The 21,492-nt window shown below is 29.9% G+C and overlaps 1 protein-coding gene across 2 annotated transcripts in view; it reads right to left on the minus strand.

The window, feature by feature from the left end:
* The window catches only part of LOC140432284 (uncharacterized), a 942,959-nt gene that overhangs the window by 139,841 nt on the left and 781,626 nt on the right, over positions 1 to 21,492 (minus strand). Inside the window, exon 1 of one of the 2 annotated variants that reach the window (XM_072520101.1) lies at positions 5,344 to 6,583. The exons of the other annotated variant lie outside the window; for it this stretch is intronic. The gene's annotated coding sequence lies outside the window, so the exon portion shown is untranslated. Of the gene's footprint in view, positions 1 to 5,343; positions 6,584 to 21,492 lie in introns of those variants that run through there. 2 annotated transcript variants of the gene reach the window in all.

The following is a 21,492-nucleotide window of genomic DNA, read 5'->3' on the forward strand; positions in this document are numbered from 1 at the left end:
ATATCGATCGGTCAGATTTAAAAAAAGACAACAAAAAAAAAACTAACTTACTTATTTACTTATTCGTGACTTTACACATTACATTCTGTTTGCCGTTTACCATAACCCAATCGCGATTTTGGATTCTACGATTTGTTTTGGCCTATATAAGATCGGAGGCAGTCTGTACAAGAAATTTCATAAACTCTATGTTGTTCATTCGGAATGTTGTCTTTGATTGATTGGACAGGACAAGAGATGAAAGGATAAATAAAGACAATATTTATGATATGATATTTATGATAGTATTTATGAAAGTTTTTGTTGGGAGAGGAGTAAAATTTTTTCTTTATTCCTTCTTCCATCTCATGTCCTGTCGGATCAATCAAAGACAACATTCAACAAACAATACGGAGTTTATGGAATTCCTTATGTAGACTGCTCCCGATCTTACATAGGTCCATTTATGTTCGCAATTTCGATTCAATTTTAGCTCTAGGTCAACATCATATTCATAGAGGTCACACAATTCATTTTAAAAACTCCAGAACTATAGCCTCCATCTGCTTCTATAAACCAAGAATTATGCGAGAGGCTATAGAAATTGAAAAAGGCCAAATAGTCTCAATAAAAGAGATAACGGCATCTGGTTTTCTGCGATATGGAGACCTCTCATAAAGAAAATATCGTCTGCTTCACCCTCCAATCAAAATCCCACCATCAGAAAAGTTCGCGCCAATTCCCGTGCTAACCCACACACCAACCTCCAATCAAACCACGTCACCATCGACGCTATAAATAAACTGTTCGCTGTTCCCGGTAGCAGAAATGCATTGGTAAGTGATATATATATATATATATATATATATATATATATATATATATGATAAATATATATATATATATATATATATATATATATATATATATATATATGATATATATATATGATATGATATATATATATATATATATATATATATATATATATATATATATATATATATATATATATATATATATATATATATATATATATAAACGCAAAAGTCTAGGGATATTTTTATAATTAGACGTATTTTGTTAATCTGTAAATAACTTAAAAAAAGTAATACAAGATTTGTAGATTAAATTGTTGTTTAATATGTCAAAAAACCATAAATTGCAAAAAAAGAGAAAATTGGTGCAAAAAAAATATATTGTAAATCACTCATGTTTGACATACCACCATAAAATGTCAAAAAAATACGAAATATAAACTTATAATAAAGTATCGCCACCGCGTTGGTTTATCACAGCTCTAAATCTACTGTTCATGCTCCGAATCACATTTTTAATGTCTGCTTGAAGTAGTTGTGTCGATTATTCTCTCAGAAGCTTTTTTAATTGAAATTCATTGTCGATATTGCCCATATGTGGAGTAATTCTTCGTTGGAGCATGTCCCATACATGCTCAATGGGATTCAAGTCCGGTGATTGCGCTGGCCACGGCAATACATCAATATACTCGTTATCCAACTAGTTTGTTACAATATGCGCAACATGTGGTCGAGCGTTATCATGCATAAAGTAAAATTTTTTTCCAACAGCAGCAGCAAACAGGCGCACAACAGGTTTAAAAATAGTGTCCAAATATTGCTGATTTGTGAGAAAGCCACCTGAAAAAATGAGGTCAGTTCTTCCGTCAATCATGATTCCGCCCCATACCATTAATGTACCACCTCTGTATGCATACACTTCTTGAAGATGTCGTAATCGTTCTCCATTTCCGAGTCGTCTCGTCCGACGAGAATCTGGACGAAATCCATATCTAGACTCGTCCCTAAACAAAACTGTGGTCCAGTCATTGTCAGTCCAATTCTAAAACTCTTGACACCAGGTTAATCTTGCAGCGCGATTGCCTCTAGATAAAAGTGGACATCTCCGTGGTCGCCCACTACGAAGATTTGCTTCATGGAGACGATTCCTCATAGTACTGTTGCTAATTGTTACATTATGTGCAAGCTGTAATTCATTAACCAGCTTGGGTGCTGTGATTGTTGGTTGCCTTCTTGCATTTAAAATTAAACATTGGCCTTGAGCGACGGTTGTAGAGCGACCACGTCCTGGATGTTGCTTGGCTGGACTTCCAGTGTCTCTAAACCGACGCCACAAACGACTTACGACGCTTTGGGAGACACCCAGCTGGTCAGCAACTTGAGTTTGTCGCATACCAGCTTGAAGGAGGCCCACGGCTCTAATTATCTCGTCCAACGTTAAATGTTGTCGTTGCATGGTAAAAAGACAATATCTTTAACTCACCTATCAAGCACGAATGGTATAAAGTGACTAAAATTATAAATAAACAAAACATAAAAATGTCTATTTTTTTGTCCCTTATAAAAAACATTCTAAAACCCGTATTGCTATCAGTTTTACAATTTTTTTTTGATAAGAAGTGAGTACCTATATCAACAATTATAGTACAAGCAAATTTATATGGTCATGAAATTTGTGTCATTGGTATTGTCAAATTATTAAAATATCCTTAGACTTTTACGTTATATATATGTATATATATATATATATATATATATATATATATATATATATATATATATATTGATACGATTAGGGTTTATAGAAAATAATTTATAAGTTATATACTACATAATATTAGATATTTGGTTGTTTTAAATAAGTTATATACTAGAGAATTTAATAAAAATTATTTATGTGAGGGTATTTTTAAGAAATTATCATATAATAATTGTAAAAAGTTGTATTTTAATGTTGTAAATATATTTAAGTGGGCCATGTGCATAGGCAACCAAAAATACTCTCGAAGTGACAGATAGAAATTAAGAATTATAAGGAATATAAGTGGGGTTATAATAATATATTGTTTGAAATGTGTATTTTATTAAATTAGAGTGTTAGTTACTAATTTAAATGTTTATTCTGATCTGAAAAGCCTAAATGTCAACAAAATTATCAATGGAACATTAACGAATTCTCCAGAGTGCAGAGTGTGACCATTGTTTACGGTCGAACATTCTGGAATAATGATTATGTCGGTGGATGGAACAGATATTTTTTCGAGAACATCTATATAGAAGTAATAGAACAAATTGGAACATGATCTCTTACCAGATGGTTCTAGAATATCCAAAAAGAGATAAATACCCGTGATTTGGATTCAAGAGGAGTTTTTAGTCAGAAGTCAGGCCAGTTCATTATGAAAGTTAGTAGACACATTTAGTTAGTGAATAGTGAAGTAAATTGTTCAGAATTTTCAAGAAGTCAGTCAGAAAAGTTTAGTAAGAAATATGAAAGTTAGTTGGAGTCAGTGAATCAGGTACAAATAGTCAAATTGTTTAATATAGTGAGTTAAATGAAGATTAAAAATTATGCATATAATTTAATGCACATTTATAATTATACACAAATAATTATTGAAGATAAAAAAGGTATATTGGAAGAAATTAAATTATATTATGGTTGGAGATTAGTATAAATCAACTTATAATAATTGGATATTGGTATATTGAAAAGAAGAATAAATATAAATGCTGTTTGCTGGTTTGGTTGGTGGTGTATAAATGCTGGTGAAGAAAACTATATCTTAAATTGGTAGAAGCTGATAATTGGAAAAAGTAATTTCACAAAAAACAAGGATAACTGAAGTACGAAGACATTCAGTGGTGATTAGAATCTATATAGTAGAAAACAGTTCATTTAGGCATTCAGTGAAAGAAAGGTACAAAATTTTGTTAATATAATTTAGTTAGTGTCATAACAATTTCAATTTTGAAGATAGTTTTGTTTAAATTTTAGATTGTCTATAGAATTTAATTAGTTTTATAAGAATATCAATTTAAAGATAGTTTATTTTAAATTTACATTGGCTAGGTTAGATATATATATGTGTGTTTCATAATAGTTATAATAAAGATAATTTAAAAAAGTACTTACAAGCTAATTCTTTGAGAACCGCGATAAAAACCCTATATATTATATTATTAAAAATACTCATTGCTCATCATTCAAACAAAACAACACATCATAACAATATATATATATATATATATATATATATATATATATATATATATATATATATATATATATATATATATATATATATATATATATGCTGTCACTATTTTTCCGGGTTTGACTCCGAGTTGTAAAATGCTGGTTTTCTTGAAAAACATTGTTTTGGCGACGTTTCGGCAAGGTCTCACTTGTCATTCTCAAGCCTGGTGGATCTACTTCTCGTCGTTACTCGATTAGTACTGGTTCTAACCATACCGGTTCTAACCATACTGGTTCTAACCTAACCGTACCAGTACTAATCGAGTAACGACGAGAAGTAGATCCACCAGGCTTGAGAATGGCAAGTGAGACCTTGCCGAAACGTCGCCAAAACAATGGTTTTCAAGAAAACCAGTATTTTACAACGCGGAGTCAAACCCGGAAAAATAGTGACAGCACATATAGCTCCCGCGGAAACCTCAAAACAAACATATATATATATATATATATATATATATATATATATATATATATATATATTTATATATATATATATATATATATATATATATATATATATTATAATAATTATATTGAGCGCCAATTGTTATATATTTTTAATAATGATAGTTATTATGATAATATGATATGTATTTTAATTATATATATTTTATTTGTAAGGTTATTGATTTGGATTTTAATAAATTTAAAATAATTGAATTTAATATTTTAATAAAAATTTTGCTTGTAAACTTTAAAATTATGCAACCAAATTTTACCAAAATGGTTCTTCTACCTGTGGATTTCGTCAGCTGATTGAATTTCTACTACAGTTTCCTGTAATTTTTTCAGAGCTTGCCACCTTAATTCTTAGAGGGCAGGTGTAGCAGCTATATTTAGTGTTTTATTAAATAAAAAAAAAAAAATAAATGTTTTTATTGAAAATAATGGATGAAATGAAAGGTACTCGTTACAAATGTTTACCAGTATATTGAGTGTTTCAAAGCAAAATCATGTGGTAAGTAAATACAATGATTTCTACAGACTAAATATATTTGTTTATGTTAGATAAAATTTATTTTAAATAACGTTTAAATTTTTAGGTTATCTTTGAAAATAATAATGAACTCAATGAAAGGATAATGGAATTAAAACAAGTAAATAATTATGGTACTTCTGACTAAAGACACCCAAAAAATTTTAAATTGAATATATTCAAAACTATTATTTTCGTTATATCAGAATCTGTATTTAATATGGTTATATGTTCTTTAAAAGTGCACTATGAGTTATTTGTGAACTGTTGAAAACAAATTTTATATAAAATTTTCAAATAAGTGATATTACCTGGTAGCAGGAATGTTGTACATTACTAATGAACTTCTTTGGAGTCAGGAAACAGCTAAATATTAAGTCTCTGGTCAACTTTGTTCATCTCACTTGTTTTCCGGTTTCCCTAAACACTTTTTTAGACTTTTATCCACTGAAATGTTAGTTTAGTATGTCACAAATGTGTTTAAATGTAAGATGAATGTTAAGAGTAAGTACTGCGATATATTTTTATATTGAATTTACAAATATTTTCATATTTTGGCAATTTTATGAAAGCAACTTCAAAGGAAGCATGTACATCCTTACACTTTTCACAGAGGACTTCCTTCTATTCCTTCAAATGCACTGTTTTTATCCTAGCGTCCTTTTTCCGCCAATGAAAATTAAACAAAATAAAGAATTCTTGCTTTGAAATTTTAAATGGGCCAATCAGAAAATAGTAACATTTTTGACATTTAGAATAAATTGACATTAAAAATAAAATTTCGAAATATATGCCTAAATTGTGTTTTAATTTTATTATTAGAGTAAAACTGAATATTGAAATTATATTTAGTACATTAATTTTCTGTCTCATTTTTAAGGATGCTTTTTTTTAAATTTTACAGACATTTAAAGTTCATCGTGTCACCAAAATTTATAGTTTTTGTTCTTACTTCTACAAATTAAAATTCAGATATTTCAAAAATTAGTATAAATAGAGTATTGGAATAACTTTTGCATTGTTTATAACGATTTTAACAATTGATTTTGCATTAATTATTTGCCTGAAACTTTATTTTTATAAGTTCAAACTTATATAGACTTTTAACATTAAAAAAAAATTAGGATATTTACAAATCATTTGATGATGCTTTCTTAAATTTTAACTAATAAATTCTAATTTGGATGTACCCATTGTTTTGTATTATAAGATTAAAGTCTGATATAACTCAATTTTATATATTTACAAACTAAATTTAAAAATATATAATGTATTCTGCCAATGAAAATGTCTCTCCAAAGTACATCGAGAAACTTTGAATGTTTGAACAATCATCTTTCAAATATATAACTCTGATGCATTAAATTGAAAAGAAATTTCTTGGTATTGCTCAAATTTTAAATAAAGATATATTTAGTAAACAAATGTACAAGTTCTAATATTATTTAATCAGAATCCTTTATACAGGGTCACTTGTTTTGAAAGTTATGTCATTTGAATTTCATAAATTTAAATAAAATCATATTAAAACTATTTATTTACTATAATGTGCCTTCATAACACTACATCTATTCAATATTGTTATCATATTTATCTTTTTAAATCATTAAATGTCTTGAACACCAGCAATTATTAAGATATTTTTCATTATCGTTGTTGAATACCATGGGCATTGTGAAATTATTTACACATTATATTTATTCTTTTAATTGTGATTTGTCTTGGGTATCTTAAAATCATAACAATATATATATATATATATATATATATATATATATATATATATATGTATATATATATATATATATATATATATATATATATATATATATACAAGAAATACTGGATATTATTGACTGTCGATATAAACAAACAACACAGTTTATTAGGGCTGCAGTCAGTAGGTTTGGCCGGGATGTTATAGAAACACTCTTTTGACTTTTGGTCGAGCTTTCGGAATTCTTTTATTCCTTCTTCAAGACACTGTAATTAGAAGAAAGTGCAAATATTTACAACATATCTCTTCTCTCTTATCATATGTCTTTTCTTCTCTCAGATATTGAGTTTCTTATTTCTGGTCTAGAACCCCAAGAGAAGGACATCTTGAGATCTCAAAGCACTAACGTTATCACTAACTTTCTACACAAAAAAAGTAAAGAAGGACACTTTTTGAACACAATATACAATGAGTGCAAACAATTTTTAAAATCACATCCAGAAATATTCATTGTTAGAAGTGACAAGGGAAATGTAACAGTGGCAATGTATAAGAATGATTACATTGAAATAAGCAATAGTTTACTAAATGACACAAAAAGTTACATCAAACTTAAGAACAGTCCAGTGTGTACCCTCCAACAAAAGGCGAACAAGCTGGTTTCGGATTTAGCTTCTTCCAAATCCATAACAACAGAAGTTGCAAAATCTTTGAAAATTTACAATGCAGTTGCACCCAGGTTTTATACACTTCCTAAAGGTCACAAACCCACTCTTTCAATGGGGCCTATTGTCTCTTCCATTGATGCTCCTAATAGTTAACTTGCTAAACACCTTACAGATATCCTCACAATTTCCTACAACGAATCCAATGAATTCTATATTAGAGATTCTTTCACATTTAGTAACTTCATTAATAATGTTAAAGTTCCGAATAATTATATACTAATTAGTTTAGATGTTGTGTCACTATTTACAAACCTACCACTAGATGCTATTCTCAACAGCATCAAAAATAACTGGAACAGCATTTCTCTGCATACCAAGATCAGTTTAGATGATTTCATAAGAATTTTAACATTAATTTTTTACTCTAACATCTTTTTGTTTAATGGTAATTTTTTTAAACAAATTTTTGGCACTCCAATGGGCAGCAAAATATCCCCCATACTATGTAACTTTGTATTGGATGAACTTATAAGAACATGTAAGGAAAAGATACCTTTTCACATACCTTTTATCAAACGATATGTAGATGATTTGATCTTATCGGTCCCTGAAAACAAAGTAACTGATGTTCTAAATACTTTTAACGCCCAGTGTGAACACTTAAAGTTTACGGTTAAGAGAGAAGCTGATAATATGATTCCGTTTTTAGACATGCTTATACATCGTGGCAGTGATGGCATGCTAAGGACGGAGTGGTATCGTGAACCTTGTTTTAGTAACCGTTTCACAAACTTTTATTCTCAACATCCATCTAAGATAAAAACAAATTTGGTTTTGGCCCTTAAAACTAGGGTTATCAACTTATCACACATCGAGTTCAGGGACAAGGGACTAAAAAAGTTGAGATCTATACTACAAGAGAACTCCTATCCTACAGGGCTTTTGAATAAACTCATTTTTGGTTCTCCTTTTCCTTTGCAATTTTCTGACAACCAAAATTTTCATAATAATGAGGTGAATGAGGTCCGACAACTGACACAGACATTGACACAGAACACATCAGAGCTACCACAATCTAAAATAACGTATGGTTGCCTACCCTATATTCCAGTTCTCACACCTAAGCTATTGAACATTTTCAAAAATGTTAGTGGCTTAAAAATTGTAACTAAGAATGTGAAAACGGTATGGAAGTTGTACACAAAGACAAAGGATCCTTTCACAATACAGGAGTCATCGAATGTTGTTTATTCTTTACCGTGTGCCAATTGTAAAAATGTGTATATCGGAGAATTATCTCGTAATTTTCACAATAGAGTAATATCACATCGCAGCGACATAAAAACCAAAAAGATAAACGCATGTGCGCTCACAGAACATGCATTAACTTTAAAACATGAATTTAATTTCGAAGATTCCTGTATTTTGGCAAAGGAAAAAAACCATTCAAAACGAGTTTTCTTGGAAATGTGTTTCATAAAATCTAATACGTCTTGTATAAATAAAAAGTCAGACATAGACAAAACATCAAAAATAAAATAAAGATTTACTTTTACATATACGCACCATAATAGACCTGCATACAAAACGTGTTGCATACTATCAAGACAGGTTTAATATACTACTTCCATTAATATAATAGCAAGAACTCCTACTTTTTAATCACACTATTTTTGTTTTTTTTTCTGTTCTCTATGGATCAGTCAAAATACACCATTAAAAGATGTCACTAACAAAATTTTAACTTTACAACTAAATTTTAAAATGTATTTTGTCCATTATTTTACATGTTATATTTTATATGTGTGTTTTTAATGTTGAGTGTCGTAGCTTTACACAAATAATCTCAACGACTAGTAAGTTGTAATGACAATTTGAGATATGTTGTAAATATTTGCACTTTCTTCGAATTACAGTGTCTTGAAGAAGGAATAAAAGAATTCCGAAAGCTGGACCAAAAGTCAAAAGAATGTTTCTATAACATCCCGGCCAAACCTACTGACTGCAGCCCTAATAAACTATATTGTTTATATATATATATATATATATATATATATATATATATATATATATATATATATATATATATATATATATATATATATATATATATAGCTGACCTGGCTATTTGCTGTGGCTTGGTTGGTTATTATGTTCAATTTATTTAAGAGAGTAAAGTAAATATCATGAAATCTGTGATGGCATCCCCGGTAAGTATATTTTATTACGGCTTCGCCTTCATTAACAATACTGTCGATTGATTTAAAATATGCCAGATCACCTAGTAACAACTGTTGAATCTGGAAGTTAATTTCGTTAACATCAACATTTTTCGCCGCCAAAATTGTGCGCTCACTGAGCCAATTATTATTCAAGTTATTATTCAGTATACCCGAAAAGAGACTTACAATTAATTCATGTTTGGTTTCAACAACATTGCAGAAATCATCTAGAAGTTTGATACATTGTGTATTTCGATGCAGTTTATTTTACCATTTCCAATATTTAGCAAATTTTGACATTTCGCCATAAAAACGATTGTGTTAAACATATATTAATCTCATCCGCATATGTAAAGAGAGGAATAACCGGTAATGTCTGTCTGCCTTTAAACTAACAACTATTCACTACTAACACATGTAAAATAAAAATGCGTGACACAATAAATCAAAGGTTTATTGTTTATATTTTTGAAATTTTATAATAATTTGAAATAAAAGATCACAAAACAGTGTTACTCGAGTTTCGGTAAATAATGAAATTTATTTAAAATCATTATTTTAAATTTGAGATTATAATTGAATTTTATTCTTTATTTAAGGAAATATTAAGTAGAATGATATCTGAGCTGTCCGCAATGCTTAAAACAACTGTAAGTTGCCTACATTTGGCGCAATTCAACGTAAATTATTAAAATTTTTTTTATAAATTATACTTTTTTTTAGGGATATTTGAGCTTACTTTCTTCATATATACGATAAAAACATAATATGGAAAATTTTATGGATTTAGTATAGATTTTATATTATTTTATTTATATAGATCAATTAGATTTTAATATTCTCAGTAGACTTTAAAATTTAAGTTTATTTAGAATTGGTTCATAAAATTTATAATTATTAAAATGTATTAAATTAATGTATAAACTTAAATTTAACTTTATTGCAGAGGAAATGTTGAAAAATGAATGAAGTTTTTTTATTCTAAATACATAATATTGAACATTTTAAAATTATTTTAATTCTAAACATATTTGGTTTATATTAATTTTCAAGGTCAAAAATCAAAAAACTCTCCAGTAAAAATCATTTTTTTCATATATGTTATATATATATATATATATATATATATATATATATATATATATATATATATATATATATATATATATATATATATAATAACTAAAATCTATATTGGAGTGACTATATCTGGCAGTCTCAAATTTACATTATTTGGCATTGATTATAAATTAGTCCATGTAGTGCTGAATATGTTCACGTTGATACCTAACAAAATTATTTAGTAGAATAGAATAAAGGACTTACAAGCTATTATACATAATTCAAACGGGATTGGTTACCGATAAAGACAATAAAGACTTTATGTACAAAGGTATTGATCTGACCGATAATAATTTAATTTAACTCTGTGGTTGATCAATTCAACGTGATTAGATTGATTAATATAGTCGTTGATTTAGAAACACTCGTATTATATTTACCTAAGTCGTTGATTTAAACATATTTGTATTATGTTAATTTGACAGTATACAATCTTAATTTAATATTCATCTTTTTATTTAAAAATAATTATAACTAACAAGTATATATAGTTACCTATATATATACAATGGTCAAAAAATTAGTGAAAGATATTTAGCCTTCATATTTTTTTACGTACACAATAATATGACTTGAATACAAGATTAACCAACCACCGATGAGGAAAGGGCACACGAAGAAGATACTAGGTATATTTTTAGATTTTAGATGATTTTGCCTGTTTGTTGGTAGAGGTATAAGAAATCATCTGCTTTCAACTAGACCAGGTACCTACACAAAATTTTCGTATATAATGTCAGAAACTTCAAGACTTCAATTCAATTCAAAGACGACAGACTACAAAATCTAAACCAGGATGAATATAGCGAACATTAAAATGCTAGGCATAAGAGAAATAAGGTGAGAAGGGACAAAATCAATTTGTACCATCGAAAAACCCATTTATAATTCCTGTGGTCACAGCAGCGATCCAAACCAAAAAAATAAAGTTTAAAAAAAACTCCTTAAAAACTCTGCAAAGAACTTGGCCCCAGTATCTAAAAGTCTCATTCTACTGACTGGAAAAGTTAAAATAAATATATTAAGTACACTATCACCATAGTGAAGCCAGAAAAATAACTAAAATGAGTTTATCAACAACTGAATAAGTCTTACATATGAATGGAAATCACGAAATTAACATCTTAACGAAAAAGTTGGGAAATTAATTATAGAACACGTATTCGGATAATAGGTTTTAACGAGAGAAACAACACAAGGAAGAAATACGAATACGGGTAAGAGTAGTCACTCAGGAAACTTTAAATCACGACAGTGTATCAGACGGGGTGACAAACATTAGTAGAAATATTAAATATTACTAATGTTTGTATTTTGAGAACGATTTCCGAAGTGGAAATTGAAACGTCAATAAACGTATTTTAACCTTTAGTTGTGGCTTATTCCCATTTAAATAGTAATTGGTATTGACAATATTAGAGCAAAAACAATAAGAATTATAGATAAACCAATCATAAAACCGTTGGTGGAACTAATGATATAATATTAATAATTTAATATTTAAAACTGGTCAATGTCCAGAGAAATTTAAAGAAACAGTTGTAATTCTTCTTCTTAAGGTGCCATGCATTTCTGCGTAGGCGTCCACCGTACATCGTCTTGTCAGGTGAGATGTTAAATATTCTGGATTAAATAATTCTGTTTTTAGCAGCATTGCGAATCATTTCATAGCTGTGGATTCCTGTCCATTGTCGAATATTGCGCAGCCATGACATTTTTTTACGTCCGAGACCTCTCCTACCCTCTATTTTCCCTTCGAGTATCAGTTGCTGAAAAGTGTATCGTTCTCCTCGTATAATGTGCCCCAAGTATGCAGTCTTCTTACTTTTTACATAATTAAAAAGTTCCCTATCCTGTAAGCCCGCTCTTCTGAGTACTTCCTCATTTCTGACCCTGTCCGTCCATGATATTCTAAGCATTCGACGCAGGCACCACATTTCGAACACTTCAAGTTTGTTAATGGAACTGGCCTTTAACGTCCATGCTTCCATTCCGTACAGGAGAACAGGCCACACGTAACACTTAAGCATCTTGTATCGGAGGTTGAAGTCCAATTTGCGATCAGTCAGAAACTTACGAAGCCTCAAAAAAGCATTTCTGGCTTGTTCAACTCTGCTCTTTATTTCATTCTCGGGGTCCCAACCCTCATTCAGCAAACATCCCAAGTATTTGAATTGCCTGACTTGTTCGATTTCTTCTCCAGAGACATATATCTTTGCGTTGGGGTAATCATTTCTACTTATAATCATTGATTTTGTCTTCTTGATATTTATTTTCAAACCCCGAGCTTCACTTGCAAGAGTTAGATCATTCAAAAGGCATTGAAGATCTTCGATGTTATCTGCCACTATGGCTGTATCATCGGCATACCTGATGTTATTAATAAATATGCCGTTAACTTTAATACCCTTATTAGAGTCTTCCACTGCTTCTGCGAAGGCTTTTTCTACGTATAAATTGAACAGCATTGGAGACAGTATACAACCTTGCTTACTCCTTTTTTAATGGAGAAATCTTCTGTTTCGTTGGAATTTTGAAGACGTACTGTTGCTGTCTGATTCCAATACAGATTGGCAATGATTCTTATATCCTTTGCATCCAATCCCAACTCTTGTAGGTATTTTATCATCAATTCATGTTTTACATTATCGAATGCTTTCTCGTAATCGATGAAACAGATAAAAACATCCTTTCTTTGATCTAAACAATTCTGTATCAATGTTTGCATACTAAAGATCGCTTCTCTCGTGCCAAGTCCATTTTTGAAACCAAACTGACTCCATCCACTGACCTCTTCACATTTCTTAAACAATCTAGTGTGAAGTATTCTCAGGAAAAGTTTCAAAAAGTGACTCATTAGGCTTATTAGTCGGTGGTCCTTGCAGAAGTTCGCACGTGGTGTTTTTGATAGGGCGATAAATGTAGATCGAAGCCAATTAGTTGTAATTAGTTGTAATTACTATATACAAAAAAGGACATAAATTAAGTTTGTCAAACTACAAACCGCTCTCACTAATTACCACTTTAACAGAAATCTTTGAAAAATGTATTAAAATCAGAATAACATCATTCTTTGATAAACACAACATATTATCTTATTATCTTCTTCGCAGTTTGGATTTCGTGAAGGTTTTTCGACAAATGACGCAATAATAGCACTCACCAATGAAATATATAATCGAATTGACAATAGACAACCTACTGCTTGTGTGTTTTTAGACCTGGCAAAAGCATTTGCTACTAGGAATCCTAGAATAGTGGAATGCGCGGCACTGTTCATAAATTTCTGAAGTCTTACTTGGACAAAAAACAACAAATTGTTAGGATAAATAATATTAACAGTATTAAACTTCGCTTAAGATGCGGTGTGCCCCAAGGTACAGTATTAGGACAACTACTATTCAATATCCATGTCAATAAGCTACATAATGTCAATACTGAGGGGAATATAGTAAGTTTTGCCGATAACACTGCAATTTTTTATAGCGCAGACAATTGGGAACATTTAAAAAAAAAGTTAAATTAGATAAGCTCAAACTAATAAAATGGTTTAATTATAAAAGTTTAGCAATTAATTAAGAAAAAACGTTTTTTGTTCCGTTTTGCAGTTACAAAGTAACACGAAGGGAAATATAATTATAACATTAAGTAAAACTATAAAAATCGGCTCTTATTTAAGATGGAATGTTCATATAAATGAAATAACAAATTGTTTGGAAGCTTTAGTTCCAAAGTTCAAATTTCTCAAATCTAAAATAGATTTATAATATTTAAAAATATTATATTATGCACTAGTTAAGACTAGAATTAGATACAGAAGTCTTGGGTGGAACACTAAACATTAATCTTTATACTACCACTAATTTTTACGACTATGCCAAATCTTTTGATTGTGCCAATCACGACATTTTGATAAAAAAACTAAAGTTCTATGGAATTCGAGGTATTTCTTTGAATTGGTTTCAATCTTACTTGAGAAATATTAAACAACTAGATAGAGTAAATGATACTGACAATCTATAGTCACAAAAGCATTGTATGTGGAATGCAGCATAGAGTTTACTCTCTTTTAACGTGGATAAGACAGTAGCATTATTTTATAAACGAACTCTTCAACCTTTGCTTCTTAATGACAGCCAGATCAGTATCTCTGATTCTGTAAAATTTCTTGGTATTTTTATAGACAGCAATTTTAAATGGTCCCTTCATATCGATTTGTTACGTATAGTTTCTTATTTCTCATATGCCTCAGCCTGCTATGCAATAAGATCTGTTTCGAAGGAAATCAATATAGTATCTTCCTAAATAACATATTTTTCTTTGTTCGAGTCTCATCTTCGATATGACCTTCCTTTGGGGTTCTAGTACAGCTACCAATCTGATGTTATTTTTAAATTATAAAAAAGAGCAATACGTTATTTTTGGCCTCAGTAGAATAACACATTGCAGAAGCTACTTTAAAAATCTCGAGATTTTAACTCTTGCTTTTTATATATTCTAGAAACTGTTTGCTTAATTTGTAAACACCTACATGTTTTTCCATCAAGACCTATTCATGACCACTCCACCAGAAATCATCTCCCTTTGCAACTTAAATATACAACTTCTTTCCTTAAGGTCCGTAAATTGATAAAAGCCTGTCTATCTGAAAGACCATATTATTCAGTGAAAGAGTTTCTTAGCGAATAAATAAAAAATTACACTATGTTTAGATACAAGCAACTAAAGTATTCATATATAATATATATATATATATATACATATATATATATATATATATATATATATATATATATACACACATATATATATATATATATATATATATATATATATATATAAATAGATGTATATATATAAATATAAATATATATATATATATATATATATATATATATATATATATATATATATATATATATATATATATATATATATATATATATATATATATATATATATATATATATATATATATATATATATATATCTATATATACATCTAGCGGTTAATGTAAGCTCCGTTCTAAAACGGTATTATACTAAACTCCAGTAGAATATACACCGTGTATTTTATTATCTGAGTAGCGCTTTATGTAGACTCCGACCAATAGGTAGGATTAAGTGGACTCCACAAAAGGATAAACCATTTTTGGGATCCGTATTTACGATATTGCATATACTTCTAAACTCCTGCGATGTTGCCAATAATTGTATTAGTAGTAGATTTTCAAATTTTACAGCAGGTACATTCTGGAACTTGAAATTTATTTCAATATCCATCAATTTAATCATGGAGGAATTTGAGGACTATTTGGCTAATTTATGTAGTTAAATATAAATTGTTAACCAACATATACCTTTATTTTACTTTTTAGTTTTAATAAGCAAGGCGGTAATTTATATTACTTGCTTTATATATTTTCAAACATAAGAAAGTGTGTATTATAAACTTGGAAAAGCGAAAATTTCCGTTTTTATTAATTAGTATTTTTTATTAAAATGCATTGGCATTAAAACATTTGGTACATAAATGTACGTATATCAAATAGAGTAATCGTGTAACAGTTTCTGAAATTAGAAGCCCCTTCGGTAAGATTATAAAGTTTGTTACCACAAAAAATCTACTAGCACGCACAGAGATGAGAGAGACCTACACAGAAGAAGATCTATTTTTAGCGAATGACAGGGCCATCTATGTAGCCAACCATTGGAAATACAAAATTTAAAGCTGTTGGTGTTCCGGACACGGAAAGTAAAGTAAGTATAAAAAGAGGTAAAAGTAAAATGAAAAGAAAAATAAAACACTTATATAATATGTAGACCTGAAAGTGCGCCGGAGGGTTTGAAATAAGAATTAACCTAAGGAATGAAATGAGAATTTACCTAATATAAAACAGATCTGAAAGAGAACAAAAAACAGATCAATGAATTAATACAGATTAAGTACATCCTTAAGTAACATATCTCAAATCCGCCTGCAGTTTTGTTGGGTAGATCGAGTAGCTCGACAGAACTGTTGCCGGTCCCAAGCCCAAATAAAGGAGGAGGGGGTCTACAGCCCGTTTAGCACTCTACTGATAGACTTTAAAACCATACAGCTCATAGAAACAGAATTATGCCTCGGGACAGGAATGATTTCATTACGACGACTAACGGGAGAAAGAGGACAACGAATTTGTGGTAAACGAGAAATACACTTCGCATCGGTGCTTTGAACGTAAAGTCTCTACAAGAGAGCAGAAAATTACAAACGAGCTTGTAGAAAAAAAATATAGACATGTGTGCGCTACAAGATACAAAGAAAAAAGGAAAAGGGTCAAATTATTATAGATGACCATCTCATGATTTACAGTGGTGTTGCCAAAGAAACCAGAGCCAAAGAAGGAGTCGCTCTGTTAGTACACAAAAATTTTTTACACCAAGTATAAAAATAGTAAGTGTAAAAATTAAACTGGATGTCAAACCTCTGAATGTGATAGCAATTCATGCACCAGAGAACAACAAAGATACCACCATAAGGGAAAGCTTCTACGAACACCTTCAGACTGTAATAAACGAGACCCCAAATGATAAATATATAATCATTATGGGTGATTTTAACGGCCGTGTTGGCAATGATTTAGTTCCAGGGATAAAACAGCGATATAACGAAAATATCAGAAATGAAAACGGAAACCTTCTAACGGACCTCTGCAGCAAAAACCAGATACGTAATAATAATACATTTTTCCCTCACAAAGAACAATACAAATACATTTTTGAAAACAGTAGAGGACAAAGATCTATTATAGACTATATTCTGTTGAATAGACAGCACTAACATCAGCAGAAATAGAAAGCGATCACAAATTGGTATTGTGCCGAATGAAAACACGTATATGTGATAACAAAACACCGAAATACACCACAAAGATAAAAGTCGAAAGCTTACAGGATGACTCCACAAGATACCTATTCCAGAAAAGAAGAACCGAAAAAAACAGAAAAACATATATCACAGAAAGTGATGGAGTCGAAGAAAGCTGGGCAAAAGTTAAGTCTAATATCTTAGCCTCGGCCAAGAAAGTTCTTGGTAAAAGAAATATAAATAAAGTGAAGGAAAAATGTAAAGAAAACAAAAAAGCTTACCTGAAATACATGTCAACCAAAACACAAGAAGCATAATATAATTACAAGACAATTAGAAACGAAACACATGCACTTATAAGAAAAATAAAAAATGGTCACCGGGAACGTTTTTCGAAAGAAATGGAACATAATTTTTCTCGTCTGCAAAAGGAAATATAGCGCTTCATCAGACGTCAAAGAACGGAGGTAAAGTAACTAATAGAACTAAAATACATAGAAAATGATACGTGGATTGACTACCTAAAGAAGCTATATACAGGAGAAAAACAAACGACGCTAGAACCGGAAACATCAGAAATTACAACATACATATAAAGAACTTAATATAAATGTACAGGAAGTTCGGAAAATACTTGAAAACCTGAGGAACAGAAAAGCAGCAGGTAAAGACGGGATACCAAACGAATACTGAAATATTGTGGAGCAGCAATGACAGAAAAATTAACAACATTAATTAATAAAATTATAAAACACAATAAAATGCCGGAAGAATGGAGAAGGAGCGAACTAACTCTACTATTTAAAAAAGGAGATAAAAACAGACAAAAAACTACAGAGGTATAAACTTGTTAAATACTACGCTAAAACTTACAACTAAAATTTTACAAGTGCTAATTAATCACAATATAAGTTTAGCAGATGAACAACAGGGTTTTTTTAGTGGTAGATCATGTACAGATGCAAAATTCGTGATAAAGCAAATTACTGAGAAATCACTGAAGTATAAAGACCAGCATTCCTGTGTCTGATTGACCTAAAGAAAGCGTTTTACAGAGTAAGACTGAAAGATGTAATCCATCTTCTGTATAATAGAGAAGCTCCCCTAAATATTATAAAAACTATCGAAAACATCGACCAAAACAACAAAATTGAAGTCAGAATATAGGGACAACTTACAGAATCTATAGAAATAGGCAGCAGAATAAGACAAGGGGATTCGTTGAGATTGAGCCCCATGATCTTCAATTTGATCATGGATCAAATCATCAAAAGCGTTAACAAACGAAGAGGATACAGAATGGGAAACAAAGAAATTAAAATACTCCGTTACGCAGATGACGCAATATTAATAGCCCAAGATGAAGATAGTTTGCAAAGACTGGTCCACAAATTTAACATGAGAGCAAAAGAATTTATGACAATCTCATCTCAGAAAACTAAAAAAATAGTAGTCAGCAAAGGACCACAGATGTAAAATAGAAATTGATGGCATTAGCAGAAACAAGACCCGACACAGCCACAACGCAAAGAATAATGGACGCGGCAGAGATGAGAGTACTGAGAAGAATTACAGGAAATACTCTGAGAAATCGAAAAGAAAATGTAACGTATAGTGTATAAATGAATGGATACAAAATAGAAAAAAAGAATGGAATAACCACATAGGTAATGGAAATAAAATACCTGGCATTATGAATCTATTATGACAATTTCATCTCAGAAAACTAAAACAATAGTAGTCAGCAAAGAACCAAGTAGATGTAAAATAGAAATTGATGGCATCAGTATTGAACAAATAATGGAAATAAAATACCTGGGAATTACACTGTCTAGCTACGGAGACCTGGACAAAGAAGTGAGAGATCAAGTACTAAAAGCAAATAGACTGGCAGGATGCCTTAATAACACTATATGGCTAAACAGACACATTAACACTGAGATGATATCAATTTATAAAGCCAGTGTAAGACATATAATGACATATGCCTCAGAAACAAGACCCGACACAGCCACAACGCAAAGAATATTGGAAAAGGCAGAGATGAGAGTACTGAGAACAATTATAGGAAATACACTGAGAAATCAAAAGAGAAGTGAAGACATTAGAAGAAAATGTAACGTAAAGTGTATAAATGAATTGACACAAAATAGAAAAAAAGAATGGAATAATCACACAAGCAGAATGGAGGAGACCCGTGACGTCAAAATTGCAAGAGATAAGTCACGAATCGGCAGAAGAAGTATCGGACGATCGCGCAAAAGATGAAGTGATAACCTTCCATAGAGGTATTATTCCGCCAATGAACAAGTAAAATTGCTTATAAAGAGAAATAATAACAAGAAAAAAAGTAACATCTCTCAGATAAATAAGCGGAACAACAGAAACTGAGTATAAACGTGAAATTCCAGAATAACATTAAATAAATTACCGCAAATCGTACGAACTGAAATAAGTGTTATTTTCTGCACATACATATATATATATATATATATATATATATATATATATATATATATATATATATATAATATAATAAGAACTATATTTAAACCAAGTGACAGAAAAAAAATTATATATACATTTACTTCTAAATGATTAAGGTCTATAAAATTATTATTACAGTTAAAGCTTATACAAGCGACAAAATTTTTAAAACAATTAGACCGAACATAATATCATAACTGTAAAACATAATATATACGGAAACAATAAAGAAATAGATATGTTTAGTGGTTATGAAACCGCTTGTCGTCTGCCATGAATTTTATTACAGAATCAAGTTACCATTAGACACCAAAATATTTTGTCTCAGTAATGACTTACTACGATAAAAAGAAATAGAATACTTTTATAATACACAACGTTATAAAGGTAAAACTATAAAAAGATATACATATAATATAATAATGATATATATGATGATTCATAAACGCATGTTAATATCAATTTGTAATAAAGACATAAAGATACCCACTAGAAAGTTTATAATTTCAAAACGACAGTAAAATAACGTTCGATTCAAAGGTTCAAGTCGCGACATAATATGAAATAATTCAACAGCAAGTAAAAGTACTTTTTCTTTACCTATTTCTTTGTCGTCTTCTGAATCTTCATTTCCATTCGTTCCTATCTAAGCACATGTTATCCACAAGGTACTTCTTCATTTTTTATTCACTACTCTTTTTGCTATGGCTTTCGTCATTTTATTTATTCATATCGTTCTTACTCATAACACATATTGGGTAGTTTATTGTTTCATTAAACTTTTTCTGTTTATATCCGTATCATATAAGTTTTCTAGTTATTATAGCGTATATAGTGTATGTTAATTCCATTGTATTTCTTATATTTTCAATATTAATTCTTTCCAATCAAGATTTTCGAGCAGCTCTGAACCATTGGCCCATTTTTGTTGCTTTTGTCACTGTTTCTCCTTTCTTTTAACTACAACTTTTCTCCACGTTGATCGGTCTTCTACATATCTGCAATCAAATGAAATATTAACTTTTTGAGATATCCGAATATCATTATAAGAGCTTTCTTCATTCAGTATCTGTTCTTAATCTATACGGATTTGTAGCATTATACTAATAAGGCCTTATTTGTTTTATTCATTCTTCCTAATTTGCATCAATATATTAAAATAGGTCTGAAGTTTGTATTATGCTCTTTATTCCTTCAGTGACGGTATTATTAACTGTGATTATTGATCCAATAATATTTAAGTGTTCCATACTTTCGAAATTGCAGTTGTAGACTTTTTTGTTTTATCTAGATTTATTTAATTGGTGTTTTCTGTGTATTTGCTTGTATTTGGTTTTCACTTCGTTGATGTTTTAGTTTCTTATGAAGTCGATATCATCAGCATTATGTTAGGA

The sequence above is a fragment of the Diabrotica undecimpunctata genome, chromosome 1 (assembly GCF_040954645.1).
Source record: "Diabrotica undecimpunctata isolate CICGRU chromosome 1, icDiaUnde3, whole genome shotgun sequence".
NCBI lineage: Eukaryota > Metazoa > Arthropoda > Insecta > Coleoptera > Chrysomelidae > Diabrotica > Diabrotica undecimpunctata.